The following is a 23,398-nucleotide window of genomic DNA, read 5'->3' on the forward strand; positions in this document are numbered from 1 at the left end:
AGAGAAGAAAAAAAAAAACAGTGGGGCAAAACAGGGCATGAGCACACTTTGAATTGGTGGGGCACCTTCCCAAGGAAAGTCGCAAACTTCATGTGAGGCTTTCACAACTTGGCATCTTGAACACAGATATGCTAGAGATAAACGTGCCTCTGTCCTGCTTTACTTGAGGGGCGAATAGTGCAGCACAGGTAGCCCATTTTGGGGACATCACTAGAGGAACATGTTTAGAAAGGTTGCCAGCCACCATTTACCACAAAGGCAGTAGGCAAAGCAATATTTCTTTCAAGAGGTCTGATCCATTGCTACCCAGTGTAGAAATCACAAGATCTATGGGGGTGCAGGTAGGGGATTGGGCTTGAACAGCTTGAAGAGACAGCCCACCACAGAACCAGCTCGATTGTCATCAAATTGGTAGCCCCCAACCAGACAGTGACGAACTCCAACAATGCCCTCCCTCTAAACGAGTGACTTGGGCTCAAGACTATCAACCAAAGATCAGCAGAGGTACCGGTACCAACAGAATCTTTCAAGGGCTTCGGTTGCTTTGGCCTCAGGTGAAATATCTTCTCGCCAGCTACTTTTCATGACCCTACACAATCATCACTGACAGTCTTTCCATCCAGGCAGAAGCAGAGTAACAGTGAGGGGTGCTTTGTAGGTAACTATTTGTTTTACAGACACTGTAGTAATTCAACAAAGTCCTTTGCAAAGGGTGCTCACTGATTAACACCGGAAACCAGGAGCAGCATTTAGCTCCTGCTTATCCAATCTTAATTTCGACCCCTGCTACACTATCACAGTTAAGATTGATACACAGGGTCTTCACCCTAAAAATTGAATTTTTAAAACGCTGAATCAATGAAAGACTACATATGTTGTAGAAACTACATGCTACAGTAAAACAGCCATTTCCACAAATGACATGCAAGCCCCTCCCAATACTTATGCCACAAGACAATCATGTCACTTGTGTGACTTATGTACACCATATTTGCCCAATAAATTAAATGCACTGGCCGCAAACTCCGGGTTTAATGAGCACTTACAAGTCAATTTGCTGAAACACCAAAACACAAAACTATCAACACTACGTCTCAGGCCACTCAAAAAGCTTAACCCCATGAGTGCCAAGAACGAGTATGCAAGTTTCAAAGGGTATGTGTCAATAGCTAGCCGGTAGGCTGTACAAAGCCAAGCATTATGTAAATATGGATGTTTAAAATATATTTTAAGCTTCATACAAGTGAAAAGATGGACCTGATTTTTTTTTGTTAAAGTAATGTAGTTAAATGTTTGCGCTATTCAACAAACGCTCTAAATACATTACACAAAAAGGCAACAACCCTTTTTGGCACCACACTCCATAATGTTGGCTCATGGTTTATATACAACATTTAATTAGCCACTGTTTAAAAGGAATGTGGCATAAGAGGATGACGCCCATGAATGAGCTTTAGAACCAAAGTAATGTCGGATACTTTAGTGGCGAAAATTGATTGTCGCTTGAAAAAAGGGGATTGCAATGGTTCAATTTCTAAAGTTTAGTAGTCTCGAAACCTTAAGGGACAGGTGCAATTACTAATAACGACTCTTATTCTTAACATTGTTTTGATTAACGTTGCAAGGCCAAAGCATTAAGTGGTTCTCAGTACAACAGCTCCCTTTGGTCGTTTCTTCTATGGCAAGCACGCAAAACAGACGTATTCCAACAAACCACAACGTAGCAGCAAATTAATGAGATCAAGCACCATGTATAATTTAACAATGGGCACTAAGGAATTTACAATGGGATTATAATGGTGGTAAAAACTGGGGAGAGGCAAGCCGCCATTAACAATTACTAGCCCAATCAATGTGGGCCTTTGTGTGTATATGAAAGCAAGTGTCGAGTGCTGAAAACTAGAATTTAACTTTAAGCCTCATAGAAACGTAACATAAAAAGGGGACTTAATGGCATGAATAAGAATAACTTACTTTAAAACGAGAGCCAGAACATTGACAATCCAAATGCACCAATCTTTGTGGCTAAGGAGAAAACAAAGTTGTGTATTAATAGGCATCCCAAGTGGCAAGGTTTGAAAACAGTACTTATTTAACAATTCGAGAACACAGACAATGGAAGTGAAGTCCATTCCACCTATATTCCATTGCTCATTAAATCATTACAAGCTATGAACATGATAAAGCGGAAGAATTGCCCGCATGACGTCTGTAGGGAATACACATTTGTCTAACTGCGTAAGGCATGTAGGCAAGATTCAATCGATTGCATGCTTTATAAATGATCCCACTCATTGAGATGGCAGACGAGTTTGTTTCAAAAACCTTTTCTGGAGTGGACAAGCTTTACACCAATGAACAGTACAAATGATTTTGTCTACTACAAAAAATTGTCTGGCCGATTGTAAAACGGCCATCTACGGAAAAACCAACTGAGCAAATGTCACCTTCAAATTGGGTCCATGGGCTTCCCCAAAAAAAAAAACAGCACTTTAAAGAAGATGGGCCAGACCATAATTGTTCACCTTGTGGGATGTATTTACCCATGCATCCGAGCCCTACCTCAAAACTGTGCAGTACTGACATGAAAACATCATGATGGCCAGAGCTTCCCAGAAAATGCACAGGGAAATGCAGGAAGAATAGGCTGCCACCCATTTTTGCCGATGTTATGGGCACAGAAGGACACTGCCTAAAACCACCATTGGACTACCCGCACAGTAGTCTGAAACCATTGGGAATGGCAATGCTGATTGCCAAATGCAACTAGAATTGTGGGGAATTCATTCTTAAATCCCAAAAATGGGTGCAGTACCAGTACTCACCACTATCCAAAAGCCGGCAATTTAAAACACCAGATTTTACTTTTTTGTAGAAAACTGAATAAATGAACCCAAAACATGCCAAAGAAAGACTTACTGAGAGGTGGATACAATGTAAAGTGATATTCTGAAGTGACTTGAAGGTTTATAACAAGACTGGCTGAGCTGTGGATTGCAGCGGTTTAAGTTGCACTGGATTTAAAGACACTAAAATCGAAAATGTTTAAATTGACTGAGTGACCTACTTTTGAGTGTCACATAGGTTGCAATTGTTTAAATGTCAGTTTTAAACTTAGAATCAGCCTTCTAGCTGCATATGTGAAAATGTTTAGTTTTATTTGAATGCAGAAACTGGGGAACAGAAATGACAGCTTAAAGAGATTCCAATTTGCCTGGCAACTACCCCCATCAGGAGTGAAACTTGAGTCACAGCTGTGTTCCCAGGCCTAGCTGCCCTTTTGCTGCTCACACTAAGGATATGCCATCTATCTGATAATTGAATTACCTGTGCTCTGCAGGAAAGTGAACAAAGCCCTGTCCTGGCTCAGGCAAAGGTTTTATTGGCAGGAGTCGTAAATGGTCGTAAAAAGTGGCTTCCTCCTGAGGAAAGGGGAGGAGCACTGCCTGTGAGAGCAAGCTGGCTTGGCAGAACTGCAAAAACCAGAAATTCAACCTTGTGCTGAGGGTAAACCACACCCCTTTGGAGCCAGAACATAACTCTAAAAAGATGAATAACTCAGAGCGGACATGTGAAAATTTTATAAATGACACCATAATTCTTGTGATTTTTCTGCCCACATTTTAAGAGGTTTTTCGACCCGGTGGCATGTTCAGGGGGGTGTTAGCGGAAAAGTGGATATTACTCTAAATGTATGCATGTTAAAAATCTGAAACTTCATCAGTTAATGTCCCTACTCCCTGCACACATGTATGTAAAGTTGGGTCAATGTCAGAAATTGAAAAATCAGTTAAAAAGTCAATAATGTGCCATTTCTGAATGCAAGCTCTTAGAAACAGCAGATTTGGACAGAGACATGGCTAAATTCAGCCACACCATGTATATGTAATTTCAAGCAACTGTGTAACTGTGAAATATGTCTTTTATTATCAAATATAGAATGTGTGCAATCTGACAGAGGAGTGTCCTATCTGCAAGCCATAAAATGACATCCCTCTGACTCACAGTTCATTCCCCAATCAAATAAGAAATGGAAGTTTGACCAATTAGAAGCTGAGAGAGAGGTAGGGTCAGTGATGCTAGAACACACCCACATTCTAAACACATAAAAGCAGACAGACAGGACAGATAGGGACCTTCCAAATCCATCTGCAGCGGGACGCTCTGCCGGAAAAATCCATACTTTACCTCCATCAAACCTCCAGAGAGCCAAACTAGAGACTTCAATCTATCCAGAACTAAGAGACCAGACCAGAGAGAAAGCAGTGCTGTACCCAGAGAGACCCAGACCAGCAGAGAGCTGACCCAGATCACTGTGAAGTGCAGAGACCAGAGGCGAATTTAAAACCCTGACCAGATCCGTGACGAGGCCCATTTCACTCAAGAATATAGTGTGAGTACATAGTAAAACTGTGTAGAACCCATCTCTTAGTTAAAATAATATAATTCAATCCATTTTAACCTAAGTAGAACTGCAGCTTAGCAATTGTGTTATCCTGCCATCATTTTTAAAGCTGAAAAAGTGTGCGTTTAAAATTTCAAATCTGAAAAACGACCTTTATTCAATCGTTCATATCTCCGCAGCCGTTTGTGCTAGAGACTTGCAGTAACTTTCATTTTGAAGCTGAGATCCTAGGCTTTCCTAGGACCCCAAAACGATAGAGATAGTCCTTGTGGTTCCTCTGTAATAGCGCTCGGCGCATCCGCGAATTTTACCGCGATTTGCAAATTTCTTCACATGTAAAAACTGCTGCTGCTTGCCTTCCATTTGCCAGAAATTCGTTTAACCTGCTAACTATCCCTGCCTCATTGCTAGTGTGAGCCTGGACTAATATTAACTAGATACCACTCACCCTGAACCTATGAAAGGGAATTAAAAGTATTTTAGCATATTTTTCAATTCATTGCCAGCACATATCAAAGCAATTTGGGCCTGTGTTTTCAAAACTCCTATCTGTTTTCTTTAAGCTTGCTGGGGTGAACTGAATTACAGTTGATTGCATTTCTGAGAACTGTGTGTTTCCTTCCATTTCCTTGCATTGCATCAAGGGGGGGAGTGAATAGCCAGAGAAAAGTGATTACATTGTTTGGTTGAAATCATATTGAGTATTTTCTGTACTGCATTCATTGAATATTGCATCCACCTGAGCTTACATAAAGCATCCTCTACCACATTATACTTTTGTTCCTATTTACCAGTGTGCTACCTTATCCATTTCATGTCAACTCATTAGTGATTATAAGAAGTGCGCTAGTGCCAGATTCTCCGTTGTTGATCTTTATCATATCAGATTAAGTGTGCTATTCAATTATTAATTTATTATAAAGTGTCATATATATATATATATATATTTTAAATTATCAAATAAACCTTTTAAACTTGCAAAACAGAACTACTTCTTGGCTCAGTGGGGTCAGGGGGATTCCAAGAGAGGGGTGTTATATAGGGGTAGTCATCCAGAACGCATGAACTGGACCTAAAGATATATCAATAAGGGTTTTCATTCAGTATTCTAGACTAGGCGTTAACTTAGCTGTAGTGCTGAATTGAATCCTCTTACAAATTGGGGGCTCGAGCCGAGACGTTGGGTTAGATTTACCATTTGTGCAGCTTAATACAGTGCGCTAACTGACGGGATACATACATCCGGTCGGATCACCACGCTGCATTACGCTGTGAAGCATTCCTCAAAAGGGACACTCCAAGAAAAGTTCTGTTCTGCAAAAATAAAATACTACTTCTGTAAGTCAGGACAGAGACCAATCTCTAGAATGACGACCTTGGTAGATATGAAAATAGCCAGAGAGCACCTCTTGCATAAGCTATTTGTGAGAGGTGAATGGACTGAACAGGGCCAGGATGCGTGGTTGCAGGCCATTACACAACAGGTCACTGAAACAGGGTCAGATATATATAGAGATCAGGGTCCCTTACATGTGGCCCTGAGTGAACTATATATGGCTCCTAAAGCCAAAGAGGAACACAATAAGATTGCCAGGATAGCGGCATACCTGTACCTATATATGGGAGACATGCAGGATAGATGTGCTGAAAGCCAAAATCTGGCAAATAGGCAATAGATGGTGTTAGAGAAGGTCCAATCTGACCTGCTCTCTTCTGAGCAGAGGCTGCAGAGGAGCCAGGAGTCAGAAGATGATAGTAGGCAGCACATCATTAAAATAAAGAAGGATATGGATGTGCTGCAACAGGAAAAGGTAGAACAGGATACCAGATTTCTGGCCTTGCAGAAGGAATACCAAGAAGGTTTGGACTCCCTACTGCAAAACCAGAAAAAGCTGGAGCAACAACTGGACTTCAACAGGGTATGTGCTGAGCAGGTAGTCACCCTGCAAGGCCAACTAGATAGAGTGAAGGCAGAGAGCAACAAAATAATTCTGAAAGACCTGGATACCCAGGCAGAGTTTGATCAGGAGCGCCAGAATGCTGGTGCCTTCCAAAGGCAAAGGGACGACCTGGCGGCACAGATGCAGGCTCTTAGTCAGGAAAGGGATACCTTAGGCCAGGAAGTCTGCCATTTAAAAAGAAAAATGGAAGAAAATCACCTGGCCCACCAGGGACTGGGTGACCTCCAAAAAGAACACCAGAACTTGTTAGAGCACACCAGGAGGGTGGAGGATGCTCTAGCAAGAAAGGAGCAGGCCAATATGGACATTGCCCAGGAGGTAACCCTCCTGCAGCAAAGACTGGCCCAGTACTCCAGGACCAATCAGGAAGCACAGAGAGAGAATGAGGCTCTCTGCCAACACAATGATAGGCTCCAACAGGTAGCGATGCAGGAGAAACTGATAGAGTCGAGTAAGGCCTTAACAGAGGAACTGAAAGCACAAATGCAGGCTCTTGCATTGCAACAGGGAACAGGGGCGGATAGAGATGAGGTCCGCTGGGAAAGAGAGACTCCTGACCATAACCGCATGAGCCCTAACCCCAGGGGCCTTCATCTCCCCCAGTCCCTGGACTCTACCACCCCCATGTCCCCTGGCGCACATGAGCACAGGGCCGCAGGGATGGCAGATTACTATCCAGCTAAGAGTAAGGGGCTCATAGGCCAGTACCACTCAGGAATGGAGGGGTGGGCATCCGGGTATGGGCACCCAAGTACAGTACAGTTCAATGGGGAACCCCAGGAGAGTAGGCCCATTAAGGGCATCCTGAAAACCTCTGCCCAGTTAGGTCAGTGGAGGGGGTACCCATCAAATCCTGGCAGCAAGGAGGAATCTGAAGACTCCTCTGAACTGCGCAGGACACAGGAGACCAGGTCCCCACATTCTGCCAGCCATTCCCAGGCTCGCAGAATCCGGGAAAACCTGGAAGAACAGACAGGAACCTCTGGGAGCAGTGCCTCTGAGTCCGAGGACGATTGGACCAGGGTTACCCGGACCAAAAAGGCCAATAAAACAAAAAGGGCCTTGCTTAAGGACCCTTTAAAGCAGATTAAGGCGATCAGGAGCGTCATCACGCCTTACCATAAGAACGCTAAGTATTCTGTTTGGGAGCACTTAGAGTTGTTTGAACAAATGGAGACTTTCCATTTGAAGGACAGCCAAAGCTGTATTCAATATGTAAAGTGGACCTTCTCCCCGGAATACTCCAGTTTCTTTGCGGGGCTGGAGGACCAAAATCATTTAAGATGGTCCACCTATAAGGCGGCCCTCTTGAAACATTTTTCTGTTCACAGAAATCCTCAAGAGGCTCGCAAGGCAGCCTACAATTTGCAATGTGGGGAGGATCAGGCCCCACAAGAATTTGTGCAGGAGTTAAAGCGTGCTTTTGCACAGACCACAAGAAGGGTGCGCACGGATAGCAGGGAATTTATTAACACGTTTTTCCATGCCTTGCCCAAATATATCATGACCCAGCTCGTGAGGGATTTTCACGAGAAAAGATCTTTAGACTGGGTCATTCAACAGGCTACCCGGATCTATGAGGTGCAGAAACCGATAGATAGCAAAAGTAATGCCCAGAAAAACCCCAAAGCCAACAGCACCCCTGCTGCTGCCAAGGTGGCAGAGGTAAAGGTCACCCCCGTTTTGGATTTGGAGATGGGGGGGCCTAAAAACCTACCTGCACCTAATAATGCTAGGCCCAGGAGGTCCTCGGGCCAGTCACAGATAGGGAGCCAGGGAGGCAGCCCCACAAATGGGGTCCCTCGCTCTCCTGATTATTTAAGTCCCCGTTACAAGGGAAATCGACCCATCCTGGGTTATGTGTGGACTCCTCCAGCCCAAGGGGGGGGATCCAGCCAAGCACCTAACCCAGGGAACCTCCCTCCAAACTTCCCACAGGAGGGCAGAAATTTACCAAACCCTGGGCAGAACTTTTTCCCCAGATATCCACCCGACTTTCAGCCCCAAAACCATCCATCCTTCTTTCCCCAATTCCCTGAGCCCAGACCACTGAATCCGGGAGAGGGGAGGCCAAGGGTGGAGGGGTACCCAAATCTTCCCAACCAGGGGTATTACCAGAGGAGGGACAGCTACCCTTCCCGGGATCAGCCCAGGGGAGAAAACAGGGCCCCGTATCAGCCTGAGCGGGTTTCCCAGTTAGAGCGCCAGGTTCAAAACATGGCGCGGGATCTGGGTCACATACTGAGGGCTCAGCAGAACCCTCAGATGGGCGTGCCGGCGCAGAACACACCCAACTCTGGACCTGGTGCTCCAGAACAATGACGGGGGCAGCACCCCGATAACTCACCGGTTCCCAGGGAGGAGGCACAAAGGGAAGGGGGGTGTAAAGCCTTGGAGGAAGCTTCCCTCCTCACTTGTAAACAGCCCCTGGAAACCCAGGAACCGGAAACAAAATCCCTTGCCCCTGAAAGTCTGCCTCCTAAGGAGCAGAGGGGGGGTAGGAGAAACAAAAGACCCAAACAGACTCAGTTTGAGGAGGAAGTACAGATCTTCCAATTTGATGGAGAGGGATCCTCAGAGGATCCTGGGAAAAGGATCTTCTCCTTCAGAGAGGGGGGAACTCCTTCCAAAGAAAAATGGGTCCCTAGGGATGCAAATCCAGACTGGGGAGATGTGGAGACTGAGCTACCGCCGCCCACCATCTCATCCCAGAACCAACAGCAAGAAAATCCCCTGGTTCAAACCCATCCTGGGGACTGCCTCCAAAAAGGGGGGGGCGGCCCAGAACCGGAACCAGGGGAACCCACAATGGCTCTGATCTCCAGTTGCCAACTGTTTCTTTCAGATTCCCAAGACTCTCCACAGAATTCTGCCCAAATCTCTTCGCTAGCAATGTCCAAAACCAGAAAGTTAGCCCACCAGTTGTCCAAAAATGTACATTACCTGTGCCCCCTTGAGGAGAAGGAGGGAAGATATTATGCCCCGGTACAAGTACAGGGGCAGGGTACAATTTTGGCACTGGTGGACACTGGATCTCAAGCCACCCTTCTGTCCAGAAGGGCCTTTGATAAACTGAATGCAGGGAGGGGAGGGAATTACCAAATTCCTCTCACCTCTCTTCCTGGACAACTCCAGAACTTTGACGGGAAGGAAATTCCCGTCGAGGGGACAGCAGACTTGGACATTAAAATTGGGCGACACAAGTTGAAACACCCGGTCATCGTTGTGACTCCAGAGGGCACACCTTGTTTACTAGGGAATGACCTCCTGAGAAGGTTGTCACCCCTAATAGATTGCGTAAACAAGGTCCTCTGGACCCAGACTAGCCGACCAATAAAATTAAAACAGAGTGTCAACCATGTTAGTTTAAACGGCACATGCCACATGGTTGAACAAAAATCTGACCAAGTAGAATTTCACTTCCAGAATAGCCAAATTCCAGACGTGACAGTAATAGCAGTAGGACAACAGACTGGTGATGGGGGGTCCTCTCTATTTCTGAAAATCAACCTTCCTTCCAGTCTAAAGTGGTATTCCACGCTGGAAGGAAACACTTTGAAATTCTATACCAATCCACGATCTGAAACTCCCACTCCTATAGTCCAGAAAGATGTGAAATCAGCTCAGAGCCTGGCTGATATTCAGCAAATTGGAGAGCAGTTGTTCCTCCCTGTTCAGTTAAATGATGGGAAGGACTCTGTTCTCGCTCGAGTGTGTGTGAACAACGGTAAGAGCTTCATCAGCGAAGCCATGTTCCGCCAACTCCCAAAAGATCCAGCCATTCCCACCTTCAAACTGATAGACAAGTGGGAAATGGACCTGGAAGCACCCAATTCAAAACATCTCCTGCCAAGCAGGTGTCTGCTCAAAATCTCCATTGGCAACAAGAGCATAGTCCACAATTGTTGGGTCGTGCGAGACGTCCCTGCCGCCTTTTACTTAGGCAGTGACATTCTCAATCGCTTTGCCATTAGTTTGGACCTAATAAACTTCAAAGCTTGGTCCCGATTAGCGGATAATCCCATGGGCTTTGATGATCCAGAAAAAGCATTTAGGTCAGCTCAATTGCTACCTTATGCAGTTGAAATTCAGGTTAAAGAGGAAGTCACCATCCCAGAAAGGACCCGACAATTCTCCCTGGAAGTGAAAGTTAAAAGAGGACAAGAGTTGAAAAACCCTGATGCTTACATACATCTAAATGCTTCTCTCCAACAGCAAGGGTTGGGGGTAAACCCAACTCCATTAGTCAACATAGAACAGGACACCATTCTAATAGAGGTGGATAACAGCGACTTAAAGAGTATTACTCTAGCCGCAGGCACCATTATTGGAATGGCGGTTGATGACCGACATTTCTCCATTGATCTTAGAAATGAACTGTTAGGACCAATCCCCAAGGACTGCTTTGACAGTGACAGTGAGGACAATACAACACCAGACAGGATTTTTACCCGGCATGGGGGGGAACTTCCTGGTGTACACTTCCTGCCCTTATGGTAAGGAAGATGTGACTTGTGAATTCAGGAGGGATGAGGTGATTTTCCAGGTTCATGAAGGCTGCCTTGCCCACCTGAAGCCTCCGGTCCAAATCAGCACTCTGACCAGGGACTTCTCCACCCAGCTGGAGGAGGCCGCGGAGATAGCCAAACCAGAATTCTTTCCAGGCTTCAGGCAGATGGTGGAAGAGAGTCAACCTAGCTGATGCCTGTGTGACTCTGGAACAAAAGCAAAAGTTGAAACAAGTTTTCTTGGATTTCCAAGATCTCTTTGCGGTAGACTCATATGACTGTGGTCGCACTGACATCCACACAACCACAATCCCCACGGACCCTGGCATGACTCCTGTGTTTGTGAAGCAATATCGCTTGCCTCTCGCATCAATGGAGTCCCTTACTGAAATAATTAAGAACCTTGAGTCCCGGGGAATAATCCGTCCAGTCCACAGCACCTTCAATAATCCGGTGCTGGGAATATTGAAGCCAAACGGCCAGTGGAGACTCTGCGCCGACCTCAGGGAGCTCAACAAACGGGTCCATACTTCCCGATGGCCTCTGCCCTACATTGACCAAGGGCTGGCCCAGATCCAGGGGTCACAGGTATTCACTGCAATAGACCTGACCAATGGATACTGGACTATGCCTGTCAGTAGGGAGGACCAATACAAACTGGCTTTTACCTTTGGGGGCCAGCAGTACACATGGACCCGGACTCCCTTCGGATACCTCAACTCCGGCAATGAATTCAACATTTTCCTACATAAGGCCATGCCCTACCTGGGTGCGAGGGGTAACCTGGCTTATGTAGATGATGTCCTCATCAAAAGTTCGTCTGTGGAGGAACACATAGCGGAGATCCGTTATGTTCTGACACAGTTGAGGGCCGCCGGAGCAAAACTTTCCTTTCAGAAAGCACAGTGGTGTAGAACCCGTGTTAATTTCTTGGGGCATGAGATTACTCCTCAGGGCCTCTGTCCCCAGGAAAAGAAAGTGGAAGCACTTCAGAAACTGAAAGACCCCACAACTCTGCGGGAACTAAGGAGCCTCCTTGGACTGACTAATTACAGCAGAAAGTTCATGGAGGGCTACGCAGAGATCACCAGACCCCTGATTCATCTCCTGAAGGGGGGGGTCAAGTGGGAATGGGGTCCAGAACAAGCCGAGGCAGTAAAACAACTCAAGAGAAGCCTCTCACAAGCGCCTTGCCTAGCTTACCCTGTCAGAAACAAGGAGTTCTTCCTGGAGACAGGGTTCTCTAATACGTGCTTGACAGTATTATACCAAAAGCATGACAAGGTCAATAAAGTAATCTCCTATGCGAGCAAAACTTTATCCTCTGTGGAGGAGAAATTCAACGATTGTGAGAAGGCACTCCTGGCGACGGTGTGGGCATTGAAGAATTACCGCCCGTTTATCCAGGGGGAACACATCATAGTGGAGACTCCACACCAGCCTCTGCAATATCTCCAAAGTGACAGAATCCGGGCCGGAAATGTGAGTAATTCCCGAATTACTTCCTGGATTCTGTCAATGCAAGGCTTTCCTGTGGAGGTCAGATATGGCCAAAACAAGAAGAGTCCCCTCGCGCAAGGTCTGGCTGACTTGCATGATTGTGCCAGAGAAAACTGTCTCGAGGACGAAAGTCTAAAAATAAAGGACAACATGGAGGCATACCTTAATTCCCCCCACAAAGTCTTTGAAGAAGACAAGTGTGAGGGAATGCCCACTGTCTATGTGGATGGATGCTCTTACCATGTTGACGACGGGGAGAAAGAACTGGTGGCCGGCGTAGGGAATGCATGGGTGAATGAGTCCCCAGAACCCTCCGCTGGATACAAAATTGGTCCCCGAAGTAGTCAGGTGGCAGAATTGATGGCTGTGCATCAGGCCATCCTCACTGCTGTCCAGCATCAACTCCACGAACTGGTCATAATCACAGATTCGGATTATGTACGGAACGGGTTCGTGGAGCACCTGGTTAATTGGAAAGCCAGGGGCATGTTATGTGCTAACAACAAACCCTTGAAACATGGGAAGTTGATCCAAAACATTGATGATCTGGTCACCTCGAATGAGATGACCATCTATTGGAAAAAGATCAAGGGTCATTCCAAAGTAGAGGGACCAGACAAAACTGGAAATGACTTAGCTGATCAGCTGGCCAAAACCGGGGCCATCCAAGGGGATCTAATTGAGATTGAGTCCCTGTTGGGGGAAATTCAGGTCACTGCTATCACTAGGTCCCAGACAAATGCTCACAACGACCTTTCAATTGCACAATGGAGTAAGGAGACCCCGGATGATGATTTGATTACTGCTCAGAAGGGGGATCCAATAATTGGTAAATTTTACCAGCACCTTGAGGACCCTGAGAACTTTCCCCTGACGGATACCGATTACAATGGGAAAGAGGACCTAAGAGTGTTGATGAAATGTCCAAAAATGTTCCGAATCCAAGACGGTTTGCTGGTAAGGAAATCCAAAGCTGGCCACGATCAGTGGGTGGTTCCTACCTCATTCCGAAGCCTGATGTTAAGTCACGCCCATGATGCGGCCACCGCCGGTCATAGGGGGTTTCACACAACATTGGAAATCTTAAGAGGGGTTGCATACTGGCCACACATGGGCCAGGACCTCAACCAATATTTGAAGGGTTGTCTTGTGTGTGCACAATTTCAGCCGACATCCCTCACACACCGGGCGCCTTTACAAAAGAGGGGGATGACCCTGCCATGGTCAGATTTACAAATCGACTTTGTAGGCCCTGTGATTCGCTCGGCTAGGGGGAATAAGTACATGTTGACTGTGACATGCTTGTTTACCAAGTGGGTGGAATGTCTCCCAGCCCCAAATTGCAAGGCAGAAACTGCAGCTGCCTTGATGATCAACCACATCTTTTCCCGTTTTGGTCTACCTCAAAGGATTGAGTCAGACAGAGGTAGCCACTTCACCAGTGAAGTAATGACAAAGATGTGGGAGATATTGGGGGTCAAGAGAAAGCTGCATATTGCTTATAGACCAGCTTCTTCTGGGGCAGTAGAGAGATATAACCGAACCATTGTGAGCATATTAAAGAAGTTTGTGGCAGATTCTGGGCCAAGTTGGGATATCCGATTACCTCTGGTCCTAATGGCCATCAGATCTACCCCTTCATCTGCAACCAAAATGTCACCATTTGAGTTGATGACTGGGCGCAAGATGGTGCTTCCTCAGCATTTGCTCTACAGGACCCAAGAGCAGACACTGATAAATGCCTCCACTACTCATGAGTATGTAGAGAATTTAAGGAAACACCTCCAACATGCTTTTGCTTATGCTCAGCGGAATCTAGAAAGATCAGCTGATAGCATGAAGACCCACTATGACCTGAAAACTTCCAGGAAGGAATATCAGGTGGGAGACCGGGTCTATCTATACAACTTCCAAAGGAACCAGGCCAAGCAGCGCAAATTTTTGCCTACATGGAAGGGACCATTCGAGATCATAGACAAAATCTCCCCTGTGGCCTACAAAATCCACATCCCCAAAGGTCCTTTGGCAGCGGGGGAAGACAAGTGGGTCCACATAAACCAGTTGAAATGTTGCCATCCCAGGCACACTCTGCAACAACTGGAGGAATCCTCTGGAATCCTAGCGGGTACTGTCTCAGACTAATTCTGTTCCAATCATAAAACATACCACATCTAGTCTCTAAAATATTGTGATTTGCATGAAACTGTCTTAGTTATACTGTTTTTTTTTTTTCAAAATAAGAATGTAATGTTTCGTGATGAAATGCATATGCTGCCCCACTATCTCAACGGTGGTGGAAAAACGTCTATGAATAGGTATTGCCGCTCTTCCTTTGTCGTCCTAGGAGAAAGAAAACCTTGAGACGGGCCAAGGAGGACGATCCGGAGACCGGGAGCTGAGACGCAACGGGCTCGGGGTACCGCCCAATATTCCCATCAGGACCGGCGAGGAGAACCGATCGATCCGACCGGATGGAGGAAAAGATGCTGAACTGTGCCATCTATTGGAAGAAGATGAGGAAACATCCCAGATCTTGCGAGTCCCATCAGTGAAACCGAATGGCCATCGCAAGAGGGGGGCTTGTGGGATGTATTTACCCATGCATCCGAGCCCTACCTCAAAACTGTGCAGTACTGACATGAAAACATCATGATGGCCAGAGCTTCCCAGAAAATGCACAGGGAAATGCAGGAAGAATAGGCTGCCACCCATTTTTGCCGATGTTATGGGCACAGAAGGACACTGCCTAAAACCACCATTGGACTACCCGCACAGTAGTCTGAAACCATTGGGAATGGCAATGCTGATTGCCAAATGCAACTAGAATTGTGGGGAATTCATTCTTAAATCCCAAAAATGGGTGCAGTACCAGTACTCACCACTATCCAAAAGCCATCCAAAAGCCGGCAATTTAAAACAACACCAGATTTTACTTTTTTGTAGAAAACTGAATAAATGAACCCAAAACATGCCAAAGAAAGACTTACTGAGAGGTGGATACAATGTAAAGTGATATTCTGAAGTGACTTGAAGGTTTATAACAAGACTGGCTGAGCTGTGGATTGCAGCGGTTTAAGTTGCACTGGATTTAAAGACACTAAAATCGAAAATGTTTAAATTGACTGAGTGACCTACTTTTGAGTGTCACATAGGTTGCAATTGTTTAAATGTCATAGTTTTAAACTTAGAATCAGCCTTCTAGCTGCATATGTGAAAATGTTTAGTTTTATTTGAATGCAGAAACTGGGGAACAGAAATGACAGCTTAAAGAGATTCCAATTTGCCTGGCAACTACCCCCATCAGGAGTGAAACTTGAGTCACAGCTGTGTTCCCAGGCCTAGCTGCCCTTTTGCTGCTCACACTAAGGATATGCCATCTATCTGATAATTGAATTACCTGTGCTCTGCAGGAAAGTGAACAAAGCCCTGTCCTGGCTCAGGCAAAGGTTTTATTGGCAGGAGTCGTAAATGGTCGTAAAAAGTGGCTTCCTCCTGAGGAAAGGGGAGGAGCACTGCCTGTGAGAGCAAGCTGGCTTGGCAGAACTGCAAAAACCAGAAATTCAACCTTGTGCTGAGGGTAAACCACACCCCTTTGGAGCCAGAACATAACTCTAAAAAGATGAATAACTCAGAGCGGACATGTGAAAATTTTATAAATGACACCATAATTCTTGTGATTTTTCTGCCCACATTTTAAGAGGTTTTTCGACCCGGTGGCATGTTCAGGGGGGTGTTAGCGGAAAAGTGGATATTACTCTAAATGTATGCATGTTAAAAATCTGAAACTTCATCAGTTAATGTCCCTACTCCCTGCACACATGTATGTAAAGTTGGGTCAATGTCAGAAATTGAAAAATCAGTTAAAAAGTCAATAATGTGCCATTTCTGAATGCAAGCTCTTAGAAACAGCAGATTTGGACAGAGACATGGCTAAATTCAGCCACACCATGTATATGTAATTTCAAGCAACTGTGTAACTGTGAAATATGTCTTTTATTATCAAATATAGAATGTGTGCAATCTGACAGAGGAGTGTCCTATCTGCAAGCCATAAAATGACATCCCTCTGACTCACAGTTCATTCCCCAATCAAATAAATGGAAGTTTGACCAATTAGAAGCTGAGAGAGAGGTAGGGTCAGTGATGCTAGAACACACCCACATTCTAAACACATAAAAGCAGACAGACAGGACAGATAGGGACCTTCCAAATCCATCTGCAGCGGGACGCTCTGCCGGAAAAATCCATACTTTACCTCCATCAAACCTCCAGAGAGCCAAACTAGAGACTTCAATCTATCCAGAACTAAGAGACCAGACCAGAGAGAAAGCAGTGCTGTACCCAGAGAGACCCAGACCAGCAGAGAGAGCTGACCCAGATCACTGAAGTGCAGAGACCAGAGGCGAATTTAAAACCCTGACCAGATCCGTGACGAGGCCCATTTCACTCAAGAATATAGTGTGAGTACATAGTAAAACTGTGTAGAACCCATCTCTTAGTTAAAATAATATAATTCAATCCATTTTAACCTAAGTAGAACTGCAGCTTAGCAATTGTGTTATCCTGCCATCATTTTTAAAGCTGAAAAAGTGTGCGTTTAAAATTTCAAATCTGAAAAACGACCTTTATTCAATCGTTCATATCTCCGCAACCGTTTGTGCTAGAGACTTGCAGTAACTTTCATTTTGAAGCTGAGATCCTAGGCTTTCCTAGGACCCCAAAACGATAGAGATAGTCCTTGTGGTTCCTCTGTAATAGCGCTCGGCGCATCCGCGAATTTTACCGCGATTTGCAAATTTCTTCACATGTAAAAACTGCTGCTGCTTGCCTTCCATTTGCCAGAAATTCGTTTAACCTGCTAACTATCCCTGCCTCATTGCTAGTGTGAGCCTGAACTAATATTAACTAGATACCACTCACCCTGAACCTATGAAAGGGAATTAAAAGTATTTTAGCATATTTTTCAATTCATTGCCAGCACATATCAAAGCAATTTGGGCCTGTGTTTTCAAAACTCCTATCTGTTTTCTTTAAGCTTGCTGGGGTGAACTGAATTACAGTTGATTGCATTTCTGAGAACTGTGTGTTTCCTTCCATTTCCTTGCATTGCATCAAGGGGGGGGAGTGAATAGCCAGAGAAAAGTGATTACATTGTTTGGTTGAAATCATATTGAGTATTTTCTGTACTGCATTCATTGAATATTGCATCCACCTGAGCTTACATAAAGCATCCTCTACCACATTATACTTTTGTTCCTATTTACCAGTGTGCTACCTTATCCATTTCATGTCAACTCATTAGTGATTATAAGAAGTGCGCTAGTGCCAGATTCTCCGTTGTTGATCTTTATCATATCAGATTAAGTGTGCTATTCAATTATTAATTTATTATAAAGTGTCATATATATATATTTTAAATTATCAAATAAACCTTTTAAACTTGCAAAACAGAACTACTTCTTGGGTCAGGGGGATTCCAAGAGAGGGGTGTTATATAGGGGTAGTCATCCAGAACGCATGAACTGGACCTAAAGATATATCAATAAGGGTTTTCATTCAGTATTCTAGACTAGGCGTTAACTTAGCTGTAGTGCTGAATTGAATCCTCTTACAACCTTAATACAACGGCCATTCTATGGATCCATTTGATAAAAACAGCAATCACATTGGAATAGCTCTTTAGATGCTTACTCAAATTGTTAATTTACAAATGTTGTCAAATTCATTCACACAATTATTACTCCACGGAAAGGAGTCTGTTGTGTGGTAAACCCTTTTGCCTGGTAATCATGAAAATTAAGTGTGGGTAAAGCCAGGGTTTGCAAGTCTCAGCTGAGTCCAGCAGCACACAGTTAGTATGCCAACAGATTCAATTCAAAAGGAGCAAACTACCATTCTGTCAATTGACAGGAGATCCAATATTACAAACAGGTTTTGCCCCATGCAGGCCAAATGATTCTGGTAAGAGATAGGTTAACAGAAGGGGAAGCACGCGACGAGAAACGGGGGCAGGGACAGTGGGGCAGCAAACTGGTAGCACACCAGAACTAACGTTTGCTGTGACCATCTGCAGACTCCCACCATCCCCTCCAGGGCTCCCAATGTGCCTCTGCGCCCTTATTCAAACTGCTTTTTTACTCTAGTCACCCTGTGCCTGGTGGTCCCATGTCACAATATACCACTGCTCCTTGCATAGTACCTTAAACTTTCCTTAAATTCTGAGCAGTGACGAGCTTTAATTGCAATTCGTGCCAGTGAGGACTTGCCACCTGGCAAGGGTGCCTGGCTTTTAGTAAATAAAATGTGGGTAATTCCATTTCACTAAGAGTGCGCTGCTAACCAGACTGCCCCGCTTTCATTAAACTATGCCAAAAGCATACGTGTCCTTCCATCACCCTGGTGACAGCTGCTTTGACAGTAAAGTCACAGTAAAGCAGAGAACGCATTTAAATCTGCACCTCTGTTCCAAAACCACAATGATGTGGGCACTACATACTGGTAGCAATTTAATCTTTAAACATTAACCTTGCCTGAAATTTGGGGCATGCGTCTCGTCTTTCACAATTATTAAAGCCACATCTGCTCTGCATCATACACGTCAAACACTGAGCCCCACAATAGCCATGGGCCAGCGATGTGGTCTCCCTAGACTGGCCGTCTCTGCTGCAACCTGCAGGACAGTAGCCAATGTGAACTGCCTCAGATCCTTTGCGAGGGCAGGTAACATCTCTGCAGCCCAGAAAGCTCATAGCCAGTGGGTGTTAAGGAAAGAGGCATGACTTGAACAAGTGCACGCAAACCCTCCTGGGCTGGGAGAGCAGAGTGAAAAGCACTCACCTTGTCCTAAGGCCCCTGGCAGTGGGTCATACAGCATCCGAGATCTAAACAGCCAGATCACTCTTTCATCACATCAAACCGCATTCAAGTTGTATTCGCAGCACTTGAGCTAAAATGTACTGCCGGATCCGCTTTTGGCACTCTCGAACCACTTCTGTTTTGCGTAGAAGCAGCTCACCACTGCATTCCACCAGAGCATGTCATCTCTTCGGCTCAAGAAACCAGCTCATTGCTGCAGACCAGGCATCACAAATTCGTAAAAGCCACACTAAACATATAGATGGGGTTCCTCGGTTTTCCTAAAAGAAATGCACTTGCCCCATGGGGATGGGTGACCACATGCACCATTGATTACTGTAAAATTGCCCATGTCACCATAAGGACACATTGCAACGTTGACAGTTTATTTAATATTTACTTTTAACAGCTTGCAGTCAGTTCCAAACAGCAACATACCCTCCATCAAGGTCAAGTACCAGGCACATTGTACTCTACCATCAAAAAATCTCTACTAATATGCAAGTGGGCAGGTAGAGTTTGCGAGCCCAACTGCCACCTTTGAACATTGCATAGTACCACCAGGATCACAGCTTGAAAACCCTGGACATCTACTCTTACCACTGGAGCATTAGGTTACTTGTCGACTGACCAGCAGTTACAAACTGCTGGTCAGTCGACACCAAAAGTTGGCTCACCAACATCTAAGATTTGGTGAGCCATCTGCACTACATAACTCAAATGATAAATCTATGCTTCACTGAGCTGCTACGAACTTGACAGTTGCTTGCCACTTGACCCATTGAGACTCTGCATACACACCTGGTTCGATGCACATCTTCATCACATCGAAGCTTGGCTCGACACCAAACCACACAACATGGGAAATCGAACTTCGACGCAATCTTGTCCTCCTGGTTGACCTTTTGGGGCCTACAGACTGGTTGAGCCCCTCTTTCCTGCAAGACATTTAGAACTCCTTGTTGCACGTTTTGCCTGTTTTTCCTCCCTAACAAATGAGCGCTTATATCCTATGATATGACATCAACTTAAAAGCTTCACATTATGAGAACATAGTCCAATTCCTCTAGGGTGGTGTAATATTTACACATCTTCAGACGGTATGATTTTTGTCGTGAGCTTTTTTCTAACATTCATATTCACCACTGCAGTATTAGTGGAATGTTCATGTATTACCGTGTTATTTTTACAGATCTGTTTTGATGGCAATAAAGGTGTTCCAGAAACTGTTATGAAGAGAATTAATCTAACAAGGATACTCTATTTCCACATAAAACATGTATAATGTAGGTTTTTACACAGCCAAATTATTGTTTTTTTCCAGATTACTTGTAGAGATTGCCCCGAGGATGGACTCAGGGTCTATAATGCATCAGCTTCAGTCTCTGCGTCTTCAGTTACGATGATGGCTTATTAAAGACTACCACCAACAAGGTTTTATGCTTGGTATTTCTCAGAAAGAAAAGGTCTTCTAATTTGGATACAAATGGTCAAAACTATAGTTTAACTACAAGGCAGCAAAACTGGTACGCGATACTCCGTTAACTTTAGGACTGCCTTCAGAAACACCCCATAAAGCTTCAGCGATTCAAAAAAATAAAGTAGATCGAGGCAGTCTTGAGAATAGCAGTTTAGCCTACACAAGAGTCCTGCGCCCCTACAGAAAACTGACACCATGCTTCACCACCAATATTAGCTTCAGAAGGGACTTGGCCATTTGCCAATACATGGAATGCGAAGGAAAGACATGTGGCATTGTAAGTTATTCTCAGCAACAAAAAAACGAGATTACAGTGCTTAAGGCAACTTGGACCGAATGTTTTGTATAGCAGGCAGCTACACCCTCTTGAAATCTGCCGTTTGGGTGTCAATACAATTGAAACGACTTTAGGAGAGAAAACTGAACAAGTCCATATAAATCACAACCTTTTATCAAGCTATTTTGCAGATAATTAGTTCACCATCACAAGTGTAAGCCAGCGAGCTCAATACATTGTACACGAGGTAGACTGACACCACCTATCCTGAGCCGCTGAAGGTGAGGCAGAATGTTAACCAGAATATGTGTTAAAAAAACCTTAAGAACCTAAAACTGTGCTAATCAAAAGGGGAAGTTCACTCAATTGTTTCTCAAAAGACGGGCCACAATAAAATATATATTTCAAGAAAGTTCCTATGTACAATTTTGAGCAAATAAACTCAGTTTTGATGGGGCACCCATTTTGTGAAACGGAGCAACCTCCTTTGTTCATGTTAAGCTCTGCTCTGGCGGCAATAATCAAGCAAAAGCCCCCTACTAGGAGCTTTTGCTTACTGGTGCCAGAGAGCAGAGCTAAGCATAGAGGATGCTGCCACAGTGTTTAAAATTGCTGTGACTTTCATTTTATGTGCTCCCCAATCCCAGGGAAGCACAGAAAAAGTAAAATGAAGACAGCAATTATAAATACTTTGCCAGCGGAGTTTAATTGCTGTGACTTTCTTTTCTAGTTTCTTGAGCACAGGAAACTAGAGTTGCAGTAATTATGAATATTTTAGCGGTCGGCGGAGTATTCCTAATTGCATTGACTTTCTTTTCAAGTGTCCCGGGCTCCCCCGAGCCTGGGGGAGCACCGGAGACTTGAAAAGAAAGTCCAGGCAATCCGATACAACAGTTCTATTTATAATTGCCAGCACTTTCTCACACGCTCCCCCAAGAGACTTGAAACGAAAGGCACGGACATCAAAAATGTTGTATTTATAACTGCAGCTACATTCTTTTCAAGTATCCCGTGCTCCCCCGAAACAAAAGCCACAGCAATCAAATACAATGCTGTTGCACTTAGAATTGCCTGGATTTTCTTTTACCGGGCTGGGAAAGCAGGAAAACAAAGAAGCACTCACCAGCAGGGCATGAATAATCCTGACAGGATTCTCTCTCTGGTTGTAATGGCTTTTGCTTCATTATTGTTGCGAGAGCAGAGCTTAACACAAACACAGGAGGCTCATTCATGTCACAAAATTGATGCGTCCTAGTGCTTGCAATGTTTAACATTGAGCCTCATTTGCTCAAAATTTTACATAGGAACATTGAGAATATTTTATATATTTTATTATGGCCCATCTTTTGAGTATAACATTTTTGAGTGAACTGCCCCTTTAAGATCTACTTAAAAGCGCTGGCTTTAAAGTTGTACCGGTCAGTCCCTGATCGCCACATCCCTTTTCCCAGATGAGAAATTTGCATATCTTAATTTCCAAACATGTTCATCGCATTCATAGTGCCAATTACGCAAACCGGGGGAGCAAAACTTCATAGCTGCTGAGGAGTTAAGAGTTCAAAGATATTTAATGGCTGTGACAATCACAACGATGAAACACCTTACAAATTATGAAAATGCAAATGTATTATCCTTACATTTCTACAAAACTGGTATAACCAGTACATTCTGAACTAATGGAACCAGTTTACCGTTATAGTTACATATTCTACAAACACTAAATACATTCTAATCTATGGGATGGTCCCGAAATACCCTTCGTTTAAAGCATATACAACCAAAACTAACAACAATACTGTACATTGGTTAGTGTCTTTTCGTATAATTGTTCGTAACTGGTCTGCTTGCTGTTGTCGTGGCCCTACATATGTTTGTTTCAGTCGTCCTCGCTATCTAATAAGGACTGCTCCGGTTTTTGAAGAATATGTGTAACCACATCGGTAAACAGGTTGTATTAAGAAGTTGCTAATAGATTAACAGTTATATGAAAGCATGTACTGGCTAGACAATCCGTTAGCACCAGTTCTGAGGTAATTTAAGGATAAACTAGCAATTTTGTACTTTTACGTCTATCACAGCATTTAAATGTCTCTGGACTCAGCAGCCATGAAGTTGTCACCCATGGTTTGCGTTGTTATTCAAATTACCAGTAGTACCCAGGTGGATGTAACTAGACCTTCAAAATTTAGAATTAACTTACATTCACAACATAGCATGTTGTGAACTTTCAAAGTCTACATTAACAGGGTTCAAATTAAGATCGGCTAAGCAGGAGCTAAAAATCAGCTCCTGGGTGTCTAGCATTAACCGGTGACCAGGAGTTTCCACTGGGGAATGAGGAGATCTGAAAATGTAACTCGGAAACCTATAATTTTGTCCATTATTTATGACCCCCTGTGTTTTAATGTAGTA

General features: G+C 44.4%; 1 protein-coding gene across 7 annotated transcripts in view; it reads right to left on the bottom strand.

Moving 5' to 3' along the window:
* The window catches only part of ELAVL2 (ELAV like RNA binding protein 2), a 1,154,722-nt gene that overhangs the window by 1,115,695 nt on the left and 15,629 nt on the right, over window positions 1–23,398 (bottom strand). For 5 of the 7 annotated variants that reach the window (XM_069630853.1, XM_069630855.1, XM_069630849.1 and 2 more), the window contains exon 2: window positions 1,975–2,025. The exons of the other annotated variants lie outside the window; for them this stretch is intronic. The gene's annotated coding sequence lies outside the window, so the exon portion shown is untranslated. The remainder of the gene's footprint in view (window positions 1–1,974; window positions 2,026–23,398) is intronic. 7 annotated transcript variants of the gene reach the window in all.

This window comes from Ambystoma mexicanum, chromosome 6q, assembly GCF_040938575.1.
Source record: "Ambystoma mexicanum isolate Mex_15411 chromosome 6q, UKY_AmexF1_1, whole genome shotgun sequence".
In the NCBI taxonomy this organism is placed as follows: Eukaryota; Metazoa; Chordata; class Amphibia; order Caudata; family Ambystomatidae; genus Ambystoma; species Ambystoma mexicanum.